At 40.3% G+C, this 19,959-nt stretch overlaps 1 protein-coding gene across 1 annotated transcript in view; it reads left to right on the forward strand.

Moving 5' to 3' along the window:
• The window catches only part of NRG2 (neuregulin 2), a 244,143-nt gene that overhangs the window by 1,187 nt on the left and 222,997 nt on the right, over window positions 1–19,959 (forward strand).

The raw sequence follows: 19,959 nt of genomic DNA on the forward strand, positions 1-19,959 counted from the left end.
CTGGGCACTCTATTGGGCTTCACAGGCCCATGCCCACAAGTTCTCCCAGGGAATCGTCGACCCCACCCCCACCCCCACCCCTACAAGGCTGGCGCAGGCAGAGTTGGACTTTAACTGATGTTGATTTCTCCATGTGGCACTTTTTTTTTTTAAGTGTGTTGTGTTTATCCCTAACCTCAGCACTGCCTGGCATTATCAGGTCTTAAACTCTAGGACCAGTAGCCGGGCCTGGTGACCCATTTCCGAGGCTGTGAAAAGCCTGTTGTTCAGTTTGTGGTACATCTCTTAGAGGTTTCTTACAGGCATAGTATTTCTCTAGGTTATGATGATGATGAAATATTGGGTTAACTTTCTCCAAACGGCTCTAAGTTGGGCTCTGACACTTAGGCGGCAGAATGTAGTGACTGTATCTGTCATCTCCATGTTGTTCGGTGCAGCCAAAGAATGCAGGTGATTAGAGAGGTAACATTTCGAAATCTCTCCGACATCGGAGCTGCTCGGCAGATTATTTGATGTGAGAGACTGAGGAGTCTCTTATGAACTGATCTTCTGTATGAGAGAGGAGGTCGTTTTAAAAATTCATTGTATCTGGTGTTAGTGTCACAGTACGATCTTTCAGTCCAGATTATGGCTAACTGAAATGTTTGGCACGGGTCTTTCTTGTGCTTTTTTAGTCGAAGTCTTTCATTGTTTTCTTTTTTCTTTCTCTGGATACCTAACTGCAGCAACACCCAAAGAGAACTTGCAAACTGTATGCAGTTAGTGACTCTCTGAACTAGGTGTCTACTAAATCATGACAGATGGATTGCACTTCCTTGGAAGTCTGCATGTTTACTAATATACCAGCAGACGAGATGGCTAGGAGAGAAGCTGAGGGAGGCAGAGAATATATAACCATCAAAAAGTTTTGCATTTCTCATTCCTCCAGATTCATGCTTTTAAAAATATTGTCCAGTACATCTTCCTAATACCTGACATTTGCCACTTGAAGGGCTTCTTGGTGTGCCCTTCAGGTAGAAAATTTCAGGTATTAGGAAGGATATCTGAGCAGTATATGGTAAGCTATATTATTTTACTTTTCTTTCACAGTAATTTTGATAGTCTTTTAATAGGGACAACAGAAAAGATAAACCTGTTTGGGGAAAAGAGTGCTTCATTACTCTGATGTGAGGCAAAACTGTTGTCCATTATTTTAATACTTTGACTTATTCTGTGCTGGACAGTTGCGACCAGTCAAGAGTTGTTTGCCTTCAAGTCTATTTCATCTTATTGGAGACCTCCTCGTGGAGCTATGGATCTTGGTCATACATTCAGTGGGAAATGGGCAGGGAATCCAGGGAATCTTGCCCGGGGAGTTCAGTGTACTTACCTTTAAAAGATTCACTTTCCTATTTACTGAGAATCTGTTGGCCAACTCCAGGTATACTGGGAGTTGATGGATGCTTTCTTCTTCTTCTCTCTTCATTTGCCACCTGACCTACCAATTAATAATTTAATTTGAAAATCAGGAAGCCTTTTGAGGTAGAGATAAAGAGATAAGATGGGACATTCTAAAGCAACATATATGGTTTAGCTATGGGAAAGATAAATTTAGATAAGTTTACTGGGAAAGAGAAGGCCCTCACATATCATAATTTGCTAGGGAGAAGGGGATGTATTTGAAAGCAAACATTATTAAATGAAAAGATCCTGATTTAAATTGATATTTGGCAGATTTCTGTCAGTTTGATAACTTTTTTTTGTCCAGACACTAGAAACTGGAAAATGAAAAAGCATTTTGTAGATCTTATAGGCATTTTGGCAACATGGATGGAGTATTAGAAGCTGTGCTTTTTTATTTCAGTTCAAAGAAAGAGCCTTAAAATAAGGTTAAAGAAAACACATATGGTAGTAGGATATTAAATAAGGAAATATAGTCATCCTGGCCTTGTGATAAGCAGGAAAGAAACTCACCAACTTTATTTTTTGTGTTTTTGTGTATAAAACAAGTTTACCTGGCCATCAGGTTGCTGGGATTTTCTTATTGAAGGGGACTGGCCTATAGCAAAATAGGGAAGCTGGCCCTTGGTTACTGTCATATGGGTCATATTAAGTAACTGAAGTCTAATTGTTTTATCATTTAATCAAGATTTTCATGTGTCTGGGTTCTGGGAGATGTGGCTCTTGAAAGAACAGTTAAAAAGCCACATTTTAGGGGGACTGGACAAATACTTTGGGGGGGGTATATACTGCTGAGGGTGAAGACTGGAGCCTACTTTGGTGGCTGTCCCTCATGCCCAGAATACTTTCCCTTCTCTGTTCCAACAACTGACCTTCCTGGCTTCTGTTAAGTCCCAACTAAATCCCACCTTCTACAGGAAGCTTTCCATGACCCCTCTTAATTCCAGTAGTTTCCCTCTTTTAATTTTTTCCTATAGCCTTAATCACTGAATGGGGGTTGCCTCAGACAAACTGAGACCTGGCAAAGACCTTAGCTTAAAAAGACTAAGGTCTCCCACTGCGTCCAGGGCCATCTCTAGTCGCCCTGATCTGTATCTCAACACTGGACCCAGATGGCTCCAGTGGAGAGAGTGAGACTGGGGACTTTGCACAGCCCTCCCTCACTTAAATCCAACTCACTTGTAAGTCATGACATCACCTTCGTGATGCTATGATCCTCTTTGAGAGCAAAGGACAAATTAATAGTAATAATAAGAAGTTATTCTCCACATAATTTGCTTTGTACGTATTTGTTCTCATGTTGTGTCCCCTATTAGATTGTAAGCTCTTTGAGAGCAAGGATTGTTTTCTGTCTCGTTTTGTATCCCCAGCGCTTAGCCCAGTGCCTGGCATATAGTGGTGTTTAATAAATGTTTATTGAATCAGTCCAGTGGCCACATTTCCTTCAGTGCCTCTCTTCAGATGCTGCTCTGTTGTTTACTTTTGCAACATCCTGAAGGAATGTATTTCCTATATCATTTTGTGTTGAATGTTTTTGATTGGGGGTTTGGGGTGGACAGGGAGTAGGCAATCAATCAACATTTATCAAGTGACTGTTATGTGCCAGACACCGTGCTTGCTGGGTGCTGTAGATACAGGGTCAAAAAAGTGAAATAGTTCCTGCTGGCAAAGAGCTTGCATTCTCTCTGGGGAAACAAAATGTATGCATGTATGTGTTTAAATGTATACATATGTATACATGTATGTGTATAAATGTACGCATATACATATGTATACATACACAAGATGTATCTGAAATAAATGCAAGGTAGTTAAATAGAAGATATGAGGGTGCTAGCAATTGAGGGGGGAGGAGGAATAGAGATAAGCTTCCTGGAGAAGATGGGTGCTTAGTAATAATGGAAATAGCAGTAAGGGTTCCTTCTGGAACATAAGGATGAATCAAGAAGGAGTCTGTGCTGGGCAGTGTGCATTTCCTCCACTCAAGTCTTCCTCCGATGTTTCCTCAAGTTTTGGAGGTGACCCTGGATTCTCTAAGTCTGTGCCGATGATGAGTAGCACACAGATCACCAAACTGCAAAGGCTGTGAATACAGGTCTGGCAACAGATTGCACCTCTGTTGTCTGAAGAGAAGCCTAGCTAAGCTCGGAGAGATTCCTCAGAAGGTAGGCCTCTGGATAATGAATTTGTTTGGCCACTGCAGCTCAAGAAGAAGGTTTCCCAAAGCATGGAGGTGCTGGGATCTGCATTGGCAGCAGGAGTACCCACACTGGAGAAATCATAGATCCTTTAAATATTGAAGTAATTGTGTGCATACATTATCCAAAATTCTACCACTGACATTTTAGGTTGTGAAATCTCTGAATTTTCTTTAAACAAGGCATAATTGTGAATCTTCTCCTTCCCTTTTGTGGGAGTGGAAGAGGAAGAGGTAGAAGGGACTAACTAGGGATAATAACTCCTCACGATGCTATATAAAAGTATGTCCCTCTGCAAATAGTCTTGCATTCCCAAGGATTGCTTGTATTTTGGTGTAATTACACCCTATCTTGCTGCTTTCTCATGTGCATTTTCTTTTTAGCAGATTCCTTACTGGTGTCAAGGCAGGGTTTGACTTAAGGAGCCAAAGCATCCATTTCCATCCTTTAAATCTGAACGCATTGGTTTCCTATTTGAGAGTGATAGTTGAAACCAGATACATGTCCATCGGGCTTCCCATTTTTAGGCTAATTACAAATTCTTAGCCTCTAAATTCACTTATTGAAAAAGGCCGTTCATAAAATTCAATACTAAGCAGAAGAAAGTTCACACTTTTAAAAAGCCATAGTTATTTAAAGAATTATTCATTCCTTTAGCCCAGCTGGAAACCCAGCTGTGCGGGTGCTTTTGCATGGGGAAAATGAAACGACTAGATTAGGAACTGACTAGCCAAGGGGGCAGGCTGCTTTGTTTACATAGAGAAATGTGCAAAAGGAAAACTAAAATACTCTTGCAGTTCTAATCACTAGAAACACAGATTGACCACCTATTGAAAACAAGAGTTTGGTGATAGCCTTGTCTCTTTATCTGTCTCTGTGGGGATCCCTTTCCCAAAGGGGGTTTATTATCAGCTAGAGTACCTCACCACAATAGGCTTTTACCATTGTGCATTTTCAGGTTAATAGGATTTGAGGGGTGGAGGGCAAGGTTCCCAATACAGAGCCAAGGACATCCCCCATAGAATTTAAAATTCAAAGCACCTATGTATAATGAATGATTCTACAATCTGAACTCACCTGGGCCCATCTCTCAGAAAGTTATAGTAGTTTCTTTGAAATCACTCAGTTTAAAGAACAAAATGGATATGGGATTTGATGAGGGTGGTAGATTTAAAAGGTTCTTAGAGATTTAGGCTAATTCCTTTAGATGAGGAAACTGAGGCAGAAAAGATGCCAGAAGTCCAAAATCACAGTTAAGTGGCAGCTGTAGGACTCTGATCCAAGGGAACTTTCCATTTTCATCTATACAATTTAGTGAAGGCTGTGTGGTTCACATATTCTGTACTGTCTATCTCCTACCACCTTGGGGGTGAAGGGTGGGGCTTAAAAATCTTTGCCCCTTCTTTGAAATGGATCAATTTCCTGGGCTTTCAAAATAGTCTTCCCCACTTTGGAGTGAAAGCTTTTATTTCCCAGATGGAGAATATTAATTTTGCTTCTAAAATACTTTCTGTTAAATCTACTCAGGTAAAAAAAATTTTTTTTTCTTAACCTGGACCAGGAACCAATCACATAATTCCTATTATTTCTGAGCTTTTTAATCAAGTACCAAATCTTTCCCCTCTAACCCTCATCCTTGCTTCAGAAATGAGACCATAGGGGCAGGAATGAACACACACAGACACACACACACAGACACACACACACACACACTTCGCTTTGAAAACAATGCAAAGAAACTTATTCATTGAAATGAACTTTGTGAGCTCTAATTGGGGCACTCAGATCTGTGATTCAAAGGCCAAATCCTTGAAAAGAAGGGTAATTCATACAATGACGGTGACTATTTACCATGCTTCTCCTTGTAGCTACTATATGGGAAATTACATGATGCCATATATAGAAAGAGAAAGTCCATGGGAGATGTCTGCTTTTGTTTCCATTGAGAAGTCAGGAACACCAGTTGCAAGTGAACGTTTGATTCTAACCACATTGGCATACAGCTGGTGTTATTCCAAAAGGAATTAGCTACCTGCATTGTACTTTGGAGTGCTATGTTTGAGGTAACTGGCTTGGATTTAGTCTGAAAATTTCAAAGGATCAGAGAGTTGCCATTTGGATAAGTAGAAAAAGGCAAATATGCAAATATCTGGGCACTGGAAAGTCTTAACTCTAAATCCTCCTGGCTTAGGGCATTTGGCATTTTTTACATTAATTTGGAAGGGCCGGAATGTCGCTGTCAATGGAGTTATGGCTACACAGTGTTCATCTCCTTGAGCCTTCATGGAATCACAGTTGGAGAATTTTCAGGTCACCTAGCCCAACCTCATCATTTTATATAAAAGGAAACGGGCCCAGGGAGATTATGTGAGTCTTCTAAATCACACCAGTAGCTAGTGGCAGAACCAAGAGAAGGAACTTCACGCTATGGCAACTTTCCTTTGGGGACAGAAGAGTTAATAGTAATACTAGCTAGTACTTGTATAGTGCCTGCTAGGTACCAATGCTGTGTGTTTTTGCTGTCGTTTTATAAATATTATTTCACTTGATCCTTGTAACACTCCTTTGAGGAAGGGGCTATGACTGCCTCCATTTTGTAGTTGAGGGAACTCTAAGTGAACTGTATGTAAGTGGCTAGTAAGTGTCTGAGGCTGGATTTAAACTCACATCTTCCTGACGCCAGGCTTGAGGTCTAACCATTGGGCCACCTAGTTGCCTGTAAGAAGGCTAGGACAAGTACAGATTTGGATTTCTGTGTGTCTTCGGGGGAGTCTGGGAGAAGCTAGGGACTTTGATTATTTCAAATAAGATAAATCCCCTAAATACATTAATAAATTGAGGTTTTATTTTCAAACTAAGTTATGAATTTCAAGAAGACATGAGGAAATTAGGTGGGGCCAATGAGAAAAGTTTGGAATTAAGGTTCTTTTGTGGGAAGTTTAGACACAGACTTCAGGAGCAATGTTTCCCACCCCTCCTCCCAGGCCCCCTTTTAAAGACAAATCTTGCTGAGCTAGAGTGCTGTGTTAAGGCTGAAGCAAAGCTCAGAGGATGATTAAAAGGCATTAGGAGGATGTGAGGGAGGACTTGCTGTACCCAATTGAAGAACTAGGAAGCTTTTGCCAATCTAGGATCAAGAAGCATTTATTCACAGCAATTGAGATGAGTTGCTTCTTTTAAAAATTTTTTAAATAATATTTTATGTTTTCCAATTTTGTGTAAAAACAATTTTGATATTTTAAAAAAAATCAAATTCCAAATTCTTTCCTTCCTCTCTCCCCTCCCCACTCCCTGAGATGGCAAGCAATTTGATATAGGTTATATACTTGCAATCAAACAAAACATATTGTCATGTTGTAAAAGAAAGCATAGGCTAAAAAAAAAAACCCATGAAAAAAAGTGAAAAATAGTCCGCTTCGATCTGCATTCAGACGCCATCAGTTTTTTCTCTGGAGATGGATAGCATTTTTCATCATGAGTCCTTTGAATTGTCTTGGATCATTGTCTTGCTGAGAAGAGCTAAGTCATTCACATCTGATCATTGTACAATATTGCTGTGTACTCTGCTCTCCTGGTTCTACTCATTTCACTTTGTATCAGTTCATGTGAGTCTTTCTAGCTTTTTCTGAAATCATTCTGCTCACCATATCTTATAGCACAGTGTTATTTCATCACAATCATACAGCACAACTTGTGCAACCAATCCCCAATTGATGGGTGTCCCCTCAATTTCCAATTCTTAGCCACCACCAAAAGAGCTGCTATAAATATTTTTGTACAAATAGGTCCTTTTAAAAAAATCTCTTTGGGGGTACAGACCTCTAGTAGTGCTGAGATGACTTGCTTCTAATCGGTTGAGATAGTTTGGATAATTGAGAAATGGTGTTAAGGATCGATCCCTTCTTCGGGTTAGTTGCTTGTGCGAAAGTCTGACATTATGAGGGCAAGCCCACGATGATGTTTCCTTTCTCAGACTTTACTAGCAAAGACCTCTGAAAAGCACCCCCACCCTGACTTCCACCCCAAGTTGTTGCTTCTGCCCCCAGAGAAAGTAGAGGTCTCCAGAGTCTTTCTGCTACTCATGATACCTTTATCAGGGAACTGATGATGGGGAAGGAAGCTCCAGCCTCAGCCTGGGCCTCCTGGATATAGTTAGAGAGGTAGTTAACAACACTGATTTAACCCTTGTAGATTTAAAGAGGCATGGTTGCTGCTAGAGGGTTTTACTACCAGATGGTAAAATTAGATTCAAAGCAAATAATGTGATGTTCAAATTATGATTACTCTCAAGTTAAAACAAAGAAACCTATCTCTTTACCTTTCAAAACAGCACTTAAAGGTTCTCTGTCCTTTCTAGATTTCTTGCCCAGCTTTGAGTATATCAGTTTCCCTTCTCCCCAATCCTCACACAGATTTTTCGCTTTATAAGCACTGGCCTTGCCCTTCAGACTAGGATGCTTTACTTGGTTTAGGTCTTGGGATTGGTTCAGACAGCAGAAGCCAGGCTGAACCAAAATTCTTTGGAATCACTGCATAGCTGCAGCCCTGGTCCAATAATAGTGGAACTCAGGGCATCATTATCGAGGCAGTGACTTGATTTGATAACTCATTGGATGAAATATATTCAAGAAATGGCTTCTACTAAAAGTGTCAATACCAGCCTTTTAATTATTCCAATTCAGTATTCTATGGATCTAGATGGTAACTATACTGTCTTCAGCTCCCAATAATTTGGAATTACAATGATGAGGTGGAAGAAAGGTCTAGATAAATTGTAGATTTGTATTTAAAGAAAGAAATATAGTTTCATTATTTTCAAATTTTGTTGCTTTTCAGTCATTTTTCAGATATGTTCCACTCTTCATGACCCCATTTGGGGTTTTCTTGGCAAATATACTGGAGTGGTTTGCCATTTCTTTCTTCAGCTCATTTTACAAATGAGGAAACTGAGACAAACAGGATTAAGTGCCTTGCCCAGGGTCACATAGCTAGTAAGTGTCTGAGGCCACATTTGAATTCAGAAAGATGAGTCTTTCTGACTCTAGTGCCAGAACTCCACTATGTAACCAAGAACATTCTATAATGAAGGGATGAGAACAATTTTTTGTTAGCTTACCATTTTTATTCCAACTAGGTCCTTTTAAAGCACTTGAAAGCAGTTTGTTCTCTTAAGTAAGTTAAATATTCCCTTCCGAATCAGATGTTTACATTGTTAGCTGGTTTACTGAAGGCTTTTCCACCCCAGCTACCTTGGACTAGAACGAGAAGGTAAACTTTAGCCTAGTCTCAGTTCCAAATTATAACAAATTTTAAATGACGATATGTAACTTTTCTTTTTTGTGTTAATAATGTAAAGGTAGGTTTTCAAATGCAGTAGCACCTTTTCCTTTGGCTTGTTGACTTCTGTTTTTGAACTCAGTGCCTTTTTAAGGGCATTTTTGTTTATTTTAGTTTTGAAATTTCCCTTATTGTAACTCCATGCTTTATTCAAGCAGTCCAACTTAGGAACTAACAACTAGTTACTTCTCTGGCATTAATTAACCATTTTTTTCTGAAAGTCATTATGTTTTCAAAATAACAGAAAAATAGGACATAGCCTCATAATGTAAAAGCATGGTTTTTATATTCACTTACTAGGTATTCTTTTGTTCTAATTGGTTCCTAGTTTGACTTCTTTGGTCCAAGTGAAGTAGTTCTTCTTCTTCTTCTTCTTCTTCTTCTTCTTCTTCTTCTTCTTCTTCTTCTTCTTCTTCTTCCTTCTTCTTCTTCTTCTTCTTCTTCTTCTTCTTCTTCTTCTTCTTCTTCTTCTTCTTCTTCTTCTCCTTCTTCTCCTTCTTCTCCTTCTTCTCCTCCTTCAAAATGTACCAATCCTTTCAGTGGGCACCAGTTGGCAATTGGACCTTTGTGTACTCAGACTAACACTGCAAGGCATCTTGGAGTGGTTGTAGGGCCCAGCAGATCAGTGAATAGAACCAATGGGGGAGGTACACATATCTGGATACTCAGCTGTCCCCACTTATAACTTGAATGGAGATGTGGAAGAGAGCCCAAAAGAGGTGTCTTTTAAGGATGCTTAAAACTCTGAGATGCTGTGAGCCTAGAGGAAAGAGCACTGAACTGGAAGTAAAGAGTCCTGACTTCCATTTCTGGATCTGCCACATACTTTGAGGCTTTGGACAATTCACTTCCAATCTCTGGTCCTCAGTTTCTTCACCTGTAAAATAAGGTGCTTGGCTTAGATGATCTCTGATGTCCTTTTAAGCTATGACATTTGATGATTGCAATGAGGTTCGAAGTGAACATCTACTTAGGGCAGAAGAAAAAACCTCCATCAACAGCCACAGCTTACTTAGGAACCTCATTGAATGTCATTGGATCATAAGTGAGGAGGGGGAGACACATGAAAGTGTCCATTGAATGATGAAGTTCTTTAGCCATCCTGGGGAATTAATGACTATGCAAATGACTATATGCAAATAAATAGGATACTACAAAAATGTATTAAACTCTAATATACTTCTATGAATCTAATATTTTTGTGTGACTCTTGTGTTAAAAGTTCCCTTCTGGAGGGAGAAAGGACCTAAGTATACATTGGGGGACCTTTTAATTCTCGGACTTAATTCCTGAGGATCTTTCATTATGTGGCGCACTCCTAAGGGTAACCACCAGTTCCTCTTATAAGCACTCAGGCTCACAAAGCTTTGATACATAGGATAGTTTTATCCTCTCTGCAGTAAAGGGTTCTGGAAAGACTTGTTTCCAAACCTGTAGGCTGACAAAAGACCTTTCTCATGAGCAACGCTCCTTTAGGAACCTGTGTGGTCTTTATAGTTTATAATATTGCCCTAGGTTTGACCCCAGTTGGAATTTCCTCCTTCACCTGGGTGCTCTGTACCTTGTTCTTTTGTCAGCAGTTCTTCAGTTGCTTTTCCCTGCCCCTCCTTTACTGTCCTTTTCTGGCAGAAGTCACAAGCTCCCTGTTACTGTTGTTCAGATTTGCTTTGCTACTTCCCAGTAGTTGAACCTCCTTCAGCAGATGGTGTTAGCAACCTCTTTTCAAGCTCTAGAACAGTTGACCTGGGAAGTAAATTATTTTGACACCTCAGCTGACACTATAACAGTCTTTTAACCTCCAGGGACAGAATATCTATGGTTTAAATTACTTTCTTTTGCACCTTGGATCCCCAGTCCCATCCTTCACACAGAGGGCCTTTTCAAATTAACTGTGAGTTAACTTGCCTTTTTCTTGGACTGCTCAAGTGAGTATCTGTTTTCCACTTTGGATTGGCTCATGATAAGGTGGTATCCACTGACTTCCTCCCTTCCCCAGGATCTCGGTATTTTGCCTTTCATTTACATCATCACCTCACTGTCTTTGGTGTTTGAAAAGCCATTCCCACTCTCTTTCCATTTGTCTTTTTATCCTTTCTCTTCCTCTGGGACAGCTGGGTAGGGTTTTGCAAATAATTCCAATCTGCTTCTAGATCTCCAAAAGGAATAGTTGGAGCTGGCCGTACCCAGTGCAGGTGCCTATGACTTAGAGTGAAAGCAGCTTCCCCTTAATATAGTTACTTAATATGTATGTTACTTAATTCTTTGATTAGTCGAGCAGGAAAATAATATTTTCCACATTTTTCAGATCATAAAACTAAGTCCCTCAAAGAAGCGACTTTCTAAAGGCAGTATGGTGTGTGGCTGGAAATCATATCTTAACACCAGTAATTTAAAGTTGGAAGGGATCTTAAACCTCTCACTTTACAGATGAAGAAACAAACACAAATGACTTGGTCGAAGTAGTGTTAGAAACATATTTACATTGTCTGGGAATAAACAATATTCGTTGGGAAGCCAGGAACATTTTAATTATAGTTTATTCCTCCTGAATAAATGGGTACGTCCCTTGAACAGAGTACAGGAGAAAGTACAAAGGACTCAGATGGACGTTAATCTTTTTAATGGACCCTCACCTCAAATCTCCTGCCAGGCTCTTCATTGGCCAGATGCGAATGCCTGACTATCTAGTCATGCCCTCCTCAAATGGCTCATTTAAGCATGTGTCTAGCCTTTCATCTGACCGACCAGAGGCCCGGTTTCTGCTAAAGCTGGGGTGGGGGGAGAGGGAGGAAGAGGGATACTTTCAACTCTGTGGAAACAAAACTCCTCTCTCTGACCCGCCCCCCCACCCCCTTTTCTTACAGTGGGAAGTGATAGAGTTGAGAGTCAAACTCACTCTTCTGATTCCAAAGCAAGCGCCCTTTCCATGGCGTGGTGGTAGATGAGAGCTTTGGGAGTACTAGGAGGCAAACTCTCTGGATTTTTTGATATGTCTCTTATAGTTTGTCATTTCCGATAGAACTCAGTGAAATCCCCAAGAAAAGGATGAATGGGTTATATGTCATTATAAGAAGATGATGCTACTGATCCATTCAGTTGAGTTGGGTTGGCAGTAGTGGGAATAATTTTGTTTTGTTTCTTTTGAGAGATGATGGTCCGAGGTTGGGGCTTTGGCGTGTGGCTTTGAAGCAAGGTTTTTCTTTGTGGAACTGGATTGAAGTTTGAGTTTTAAGTTTTTTTTTTCCAGTTAGATTTTAGGTTCTCCTTGTTCCTGGTGGTTCGGATCTTAGGCTTTCTTGGTCACCACTCCTTTGGCACTTAATCATTTACCATTTGTACCGTTAATCTTTTCATTACTGCCTTTCTTATCTTTCAGCTAGATTGTAAACTCCCAGAGGGCAAGGACCTACAAATATTTGCTTATTTAATATTTGATTAATTGCTGGCTAGTACTTGGTAATGCTGTGAAGCAAAATGAGACTGTCATTTTTTTGCACGTTTGATCATTTTTACAATAAAAGGTACATTTCTATAGACATCGTTATCATACTAATAATCAAAACAATTTTTTGATCCTTATGTTTATAGGTTCAAATACGTATGTGTCTAGTTTACAAAGCTGGTAGTTCTGCTTTTTAAACTTTGACTTATTTTGTACTGCCCTATTTCTGTATATTTTTAGCATTTTTTGTTCTTTATGGTGGTATAGTACTCCGATATTATTGAATTCATTCTTTGTAACCATTCCTACCCATTTAACATTCTGATTGTTACTTTGTAACAAAGTTTACAAAGTTGTGATTCGTTTTTTGCTTTTTAAGCTTTGCATTGTTTTGGATAATCACTTTTGTATATTCTTTTGGGGGGGGCGTTTCATTTTTATTTTTTAAATGCTGTTAATAGGCAGTTAAGCAGGTACCCTAGTCAAGCCAGATAGGAGAGTAAAACTAAATACTGGACAGATAATCTTGTATTCCATTACAAATTCTCCATGTTTACTTGCTGGCTTTCTTTTCTTCTTTTCTTTTCTTTCTTTTTGGTTTAGTATTTTATTTTTCCCCAATTACATGGAAAAACAATTTTTAACATTAAACTTTTGAGTTCCAAATCCCCTCCCTCTCTCCCCACTCCCCTCGTATTTCTGTGTATTCTTAGCGTTTTTCATTCTTTATGGTGATATAGTACTCCACTGATACTGAATTCATTCTTTGTAATGGGTTATTATGTAATGGGTCCCTACCCATTTAACATATTGGTTGTTACTTTGTAACAACATGATTCCGCAATAGCCCAGTGCTATGGGACTGGGGAGAATGCTGACTAGGCTTTTCACAATACCTTTTGATGTTTGGAGGTTAGAACTTTGTTTTTTCATAGTTGCTTTTTCAGTTCAGCTCTTGGAGGTTTCTTTTTTCTTTTTTGCTGTTATGAAATTTTCTCAGTTTCTTACACATTCTTTCAGTTTTCCCATTTGGGAAACACAAGCTTGTTTTTTATTTCATCCTATTAAAACAGTCTTTGTCCAGCCCTCTCTTTCTTTTTCTGACTCTACATTGGCAGATCAGTACCAGTTACTGCTCACGTTGCCCAAGTTTTTCCTGCGCTAATATCTCCCCATTTTGTAAGGAGAAAATGGAGCAGGTGTCCCTTCTCCTGCTTGGGTAAGCTTGGCAGACCTCCCTGCCTTTCCCATCTTCAGATTGGATGCTTTTAGCTGAGTGTGTAGGAGATGACTAGGCCTGGTTCTAAAACCTGTCTACACTCTCTCCAGACCATGTAGCAAGGGGCGCTTCTCCATGCTTAGGATGGAGAATTGGTGCTGCTAGAGTTAGGCCTTACACAATTATTTCCTGCTTTGGGGGCTGGGAGGGGGGAGAAGAAAGGATGTAAGCTCTTTATTTATTTCCCTCGTCTGTCACATTAACCCCTTCACTTTTTCTCTCATCCCTGCTATTAATGAGGCATTTTCTGTGGCATCTGTTTCCTTAACTGTTCCCTGGATCTCCTCTCCAGCGAGAGAGTTCCCTTTTAATCACTTCTTCTTAGGACAGCCTCCCACCCCCAGATTTTCCTTTTGTAAAGGATTTTGGTGTTGAACATCAGTCCAATGGAGCAGTCTTTGGTTTTCCTTTCCTAATCTTAGCAATGGAGCATTCTCTTAATAACTCACCTGGAAGACAGCTCTTAAGTGCAAAGTGAATCAGTCCTGACTCGTGTTGCTTGTGGTCCTAAGTCAGTCCTTTGCGCACACTCCCTCTTCCAATATTGTACGTGCCTTTCCCCCTTTTAGAGAACCATTTCTGGGACTAACTTGGCACATGGTCTTAAAGAGAAGGGCCTATTGAGGGGCAGGGGTGGGACAAATAGTCCCTGTTTTTCAGTTGAAGCAGCTGATCCTGTGAGCGTCTGAACTCCTTTCTGTGGTGACAGGAAACCGCAGGAGCTGCTCCTGCAGCCAAGAGTACTTCTCCAGCTTTGTCACTTGGGCGACCACGTTTCAGAAATGAAAAAGGAGTCTCAGACCACAGCAGGATCCAGTTGGCTGGCAAAGGAGTTCTCCCAAAGGCGACATCTAGTGGGTTTCTTTCTTGAAACCTGACAATTCTGGTTTCTGTTTGTCCTTCCTCCCCATCCCCACCCACTATCTCTGGGTGGAGGCTCTGAAGTATTGTTGTCTCCTCTCTTTCGAGGGCTGCTCTCCCTTCTCTTGCCTTCCTTATCTTAGGTCATCCTACCTTAGTTTTTCTTTCCTTAACCATAGCCCTTCATTTAGCCCTTCCCAACTGTCAGATAAGCTTCCAGAACTTTTGCTTGGGATATTCTGTCCCTCTTATGCCCCTCCCCCATCCTTCTGTTGGTTACTCCAGTGAGTTTCATCTCACCCACCAAAAGAAAGACTCCATGGAACAGGGAGAGGGATAGATGGATCTTTTAAGGCCTGTGCAGAGCTTGAGTTTTTTTTTTTTTTCTTGTCTTGTTTTAGACAAAACATGGATCTTTTTGCAGATCAGGGTTTTTCCCAAGAAGAGCCTCCCCCACATCTCTAATTCTTATTAGGCCAGTGATATTGATCAGAAGCCACCGTCAGCTATCCCTCTGGGGCTGACCCTTTGGGTCTCAGTGTAGGTGAACAGGGGCAACACATGTCCCAGGATACACACACACACACACAGACACACACACAGACACTCACACACACACACTGTATATATGTGTGCTTATGTGTATGTATGTATATATATACATATGTGTATATGTGTGTATACAATATATACACATGCACACACATACATACATATACATACATACATATATATATGTTGATATATATATATATATATATATATATATATATATATATATATATATATATATATATATATATATAAAGAGAGAGAGAGAGAGAGAGAGAGAGAGAATCCACGGATCTAGCCTTGGGGAGTGGACCAGAATGTGGAGAAAGACATTGCTAACTCCAAAAGTGTGTGTGTGTCAGAGAGGAATATGGGTGGCCACCAGATCAGGAGAGAGCTTACTTTCTTGGCTTTTCATTATGGAAATTATCTGAGTAGGTTTCTACTGCACTGTGCGTGGTTTGCACTGAGCTGAAAGGACAAATGGGAGTGGGAGCTGAGATTTGTTCACTTGGGAATAAAATTTTCCCCTGTGCTAATGTTGCTGCAGCCCATCCTCCTGCCTACATTCCCTACAAACTCCATGCTTTTGGGATGTGTGATCTCAGTCCTCCTGGCTTTCCTAAAATTGGCTTCTGGGGGTTCTTAGCTATAGCCTCTGGCCCAGATGTGAGATAATTCTGTGTGTGTGTGTGTGTGTGTGTGTGTGTGTGTGTGTGTGTAAGGTATATATACTCTCAAATGATTTATCAAAGGCCATGTGGATCCTCATTTTTTTTTCCTGTTATGCCTTAGAGAAGTGGGAAATAGACATCAGGGAGGTCTTGGGGGTGGGGAAATGTGTCAAATGAGTAAATGTCTGAGTAGATTGGTAGATGAGGTTTTGTGGCTCAGTTTGCCTTTTCCAGTCACTCTAGATCAGCATCTGTCAGTATGTCACGTACAGTCTTTCTTTTTTAATGGATATTAAAGCAAAGTGTTGGAGCATGTGACCTTGGATAACATTCAAAGAAGAGAGAGATTTCTTGACTATTTTCTTTATTCTTGGTATGTGTGATTAGGAGTCATGATCTCTCGATCCTTCTGCTCACCATTAACCTTGAGCAGATCACTCTTACGTTCTTCACCTCAGTTAGATCACCTGATGGTTTTGTTCTGGGTTTTCTTCTCTTTTCCCCCTCCATACTAGTTCACTTGATGATCTCATCAGTTCCCATGGCTTTAATTACCATCTTGATGCTGCTGATTCTCAAATCTACCTTTTCTGCCTCAGTCTCTTTGCTGACCTCCCATCTCACATCTCCAACTCTTTCAGATACCTTGAAGTGCGTGTCCACTAGACATCTTAAACTCAATATATCCAAAACACAACTCATTAACTCTCCCCCTGGATCTTTCTCCCTTTCCTTCCTTTCCTGTTACTGCAGAGGGCAACAGCATCCTTCCAGGCTCGCAACCTAGGAGTTATCTTGGATTGCTCACTATGTCTCACCCTCATACCCAACTGCCCCCAAGCACCCCCTTCTCTCCTCTGACGCTGCTTCTAGTCTAGTTTCAGTCCTCATCACCTCAAGCCTTGATTACTGCCACAGCGTGCTGATAAGTCAGCTTGCCTCAGTTCCCCCCATTCCAATCCATTCTCCATTTAGCCACTAAAGTGATTTTTCTAAAACACAAGTCTAATTATGTCATCCCCTCCTCTCCCCTTATTCAATAAACTCCAGTGTCTTCCTGTTGCCTCCAGAAGCAAATACAGCATACTCTGACATTCAGAGCCCTTCCTAACCTAGCCCCCTCCTGCCTTTCCAGTCTTCTTACACCTCACTCCCCAACCTGTACTCTGCAATCCAGCGACATAGTCTTCTTGGCTGTGCCACAAGTAAGACACTCTGCCTTTTGGCTCTGAGCATTTTCTTTGGCTGTCCCCCATTTCTGGAGCGCTCTTCCCCCTCCCCTCCAACTGTTGACCTCCCTGGCCTCCTTTAAGTCCTACAGGAAGTCTTTCCCAATCTTCCTTAATTCTGGCGCCTTCCCTCTATAAATCATCTCCAATCTATCCTAGATCTCCCCATTAGATGGTAAGCTTCTTGAGGGCAGGGGCCGTCTTTTGCCTCTTTTTGCGTCCCCAGCGCTTAGCACAATGCCTGCTACGTAGTAGATGCCTGTAAATAAATGTTTATTGAATTGTCTAATTGAACTGAACTGAGGTTATGCCCTTCTGAGGGTGGCGCTGAAGCACCTGGGACAGGGAGGCGCAGTACTATAATGGAATTCTGGGATCACAGCAGTTAGGCGGCACAGCGGATGGAGTGCTGGAGTGGGAGTCAGGAAGACCCGAGTTCAAATCTGTCCTCAGATGCTTACTAGCTGTGTGATCCTCAACAAGTCGCTTAACTCCAAACCTCCGTTTCCTCATTTGTAAAATAGGATCTCTTCTAGCTCTAAAACTACAGTTTATGATCTTCTGATCCATGATTTTTCTTTCAGAACTTAGTATATCCCATATATCGGAGGTTCATTTGTGACACGAAGGAATTAGGGTACGCTTTGGAACTCTTTCACATCTCTGGCTGTGTATTCTTGCTCAGCCGGAACCTTCAGCGTCTCACCTTCGCCAAGAGTGATCATTAGTTCCCTTTACAAGCATTCAGGCTCACAAGGCTCAAATGTAAAACAGTTCCAATTGTGAATTAGTGGAAGGCTGATGGTGGAATACACTTCCTTCCTGTTGATAGTGAATCTTCATTGCAGAATATAACATATACTGGTAGATATAGTAACTGTGTCTGATTTTGCTTAATTATTTTTATTATAAGGGAGGGCTCTGTGTGGGTGGAGGTTATTGTGATGTGACTGTGGTGTGAAAATAGCATCAATAAAACATTTTAAAAATTAATGAACAAGGAGAAGATTCATATCTAAGTCCAGAGAAAGTGAAGAATTCCTTCTTATATTGTTCAAATTGAGCAGGGTTACTGAGAATGACCATTTTTAGTTTCTTTTCTCCCTCAGCACTTGGGTGGTGTGCATCTCTTGCCTAGATCTGGATGATCTTGGAGTTCAGAGGAGTACTCTTCCTCTTATCCTGCTTCTCCCTCAATTCTCTATCCTTCCCCTGGGCATCTGGGCTCAGTTATTCAAATTAACCTATGGCTGCTTCATGAAAGATCTACAAAAGAGAGGGAGGTGGGCTTGAGTGAACTGTTCCTGCTTGGACTGGTCCTGTGATTTTATAGTCATAGGATTATATACTTAGTTCTGGCAGAGACTTCAGAGATTTTTCTACCTATTCTAAGACTTTCATTTTAAAGATGAGGAAACCGAGACTCAGAGAGTTTAAATGACTTGCCTCAGGTCACCCACATAGGAAGTGGCAGAGCTGGGACTTCAGTCTGGAGGTACTCTGACTCAAATCCAGTGCTCTGTTCACTTAACCTTTTTGTGTGTCATAGACTCCCCTGGCAATCTGGGAAAGTCCATGAACCCTTCCTCAGAATAATGTTTTAAAAACGCATAAAATAAAATACATAGGATTATAAAGGAAACCAATTATATTGAAACATAGTTATCAAAATATTTAAAAAGAAAACAAGTTTATGAGTTATTAAACTGCCTATCCCCTTTGACCCAGCAATACCACTTCTATCACCATTCCTCAAGATGGTTTGGGAAAAAGGGGGGAAAACCCCTACATATTCTAAAATATTTAGAGCAGTTTTCTTTGTGGTGGTGAAGAGCTTGAAATTGAAGGAATGCCCTTCAATTAGGGAACAGCTAAACAAATTGGGGAATATGATTGTGAAGGAATACTATTGAGCTATAAGAAGTGATGAAATCCATGATCCTAGAAAAACATGGATAGACTTGCAAGATATAATGAAGAGTGAAATGAGCAGAACCAAGAGGATGTTGTGTATTGTAACAGAATATTGTTTTAAGAACAACTTTGAGGGGCAGCTAGATGGTAAAGTGGATAGAGTGCTGGCCCTGGAGTCAGGAGTTCAAATCTGACCTCAGACACTTATTAGCTGTATGACCCTGGGCAAATCACTTAACCCCAATTGCCGAAAAAAAAAACAAACCAAAAAACAAAAAACCAAAACAACAACAACAACAACAAAAAAGAACAACTTTGAGCAACTAAGTCATGCTGACTATTATTAATACCTGAATTAACTACAAAGGACATATAAAGGAAGATACTATTTGCATCTAGAGAAAGAACTGATTAATAGAAATATGTATAGAATGGTTTTACAAATACATACACACATATGCATATGTATGTGTATGTGTATATATATATATATATGTATATATATGTGTATATATTTGTGTCGAATGGTAGCCTGAGTGGGGGAGGGGGAAAAAAGGGGAAAAAAAGAAAGTTACATGATAACTTTATTATATGTTTAAAAGGAATAGCAACTACACAGAATAGATTTGCAGTTTCATGTACAGTCATCTTTTTTTCTATTCTACTGTGTTATGGAAATGCTTGTTTTATTTCTTAAGATCAGAATAAAAAAATAAAAAAGTTTAAAAAATTCATGGACCCAAAGTTAAGAGCCACCTAACTACTCTGACTCCTGCTATATTCAGGTAAAGATTTGGGACCTGGGAAAAGGGACCAAGCATGTCCTTTCTTGAAGCTGATGCTATTCTGAGTACCCTGTTCCAGCATCAGATCAGAAACTGCAGGCAAGAGTGAGCATGGAGAACCTAAGAGGACATGGGATCTTACCTTTTTCTATTGAAATCCAATGGGGGATACAGGAAAGAAAAGGTATTAAAGGGAGAGATTGGAAGAATGATGAATAACTGACTAGTAAATAGGGAATGTCCCTTCT

This window comes from Trichosurus vulpecula, chromosome 3, assembly GCF_011100635.1.
Source record: "Trichosurus vulpecula isolate mTriVul1 chromosome 3, mTriVul1.pri, whole genome shotgun sequence".
In the NCBI taxonomy this organism is placed as follows: Eukaryota; Metazoa; Chordata; class Mammalia; order Diprotodontia; family Phalangeridae; genus Trichosurus; species Trichosurus vulpecula.